This window comes from Sinocyclocheilus anshuiensis, unplaced genomic scaffold, assembly GCF_001515605.1.
Source record: "Sinocyclocheilus anshuiensis isolate Anshui unplaced genomic scaffold, SAMN03320099.WGS_v1.1 scaffold2280, whole genome shotgun sequence".
NCBI lineage: Eukaryota > Metazoa > Chordata > Actinopteri > Cypriniformes > Cyprinidae > Sinocyclocheilus > Sinocyclocheilus anshuiensis.
Genome location: NW_015544262.1, coordinates 6,039 through 6,241, shown reverse-complemented (window position 1 = coordinate 6,241; position 203 = coordinate 6,039).

Here is a 203-nt window from a genome sequence, read left to right as displayed (position 1 = left end):
ATTGATCTTCCTGAGTCAAGTCAAGTCACAATTGATCTTCCTGAGTCAAGTCAAGTCACAATTGATCTTCCTGAGCAAAGTCAAGTCACAATTGATCTTCCTGAGCAAAGTCAAGTCACAGTCGATCGTCATGAGTCAAGTCAAGTCACAGTCGATTGTCATGAGTCAAGTCAAGTCACAGTCGATCGTCATGAGTCAAGTCA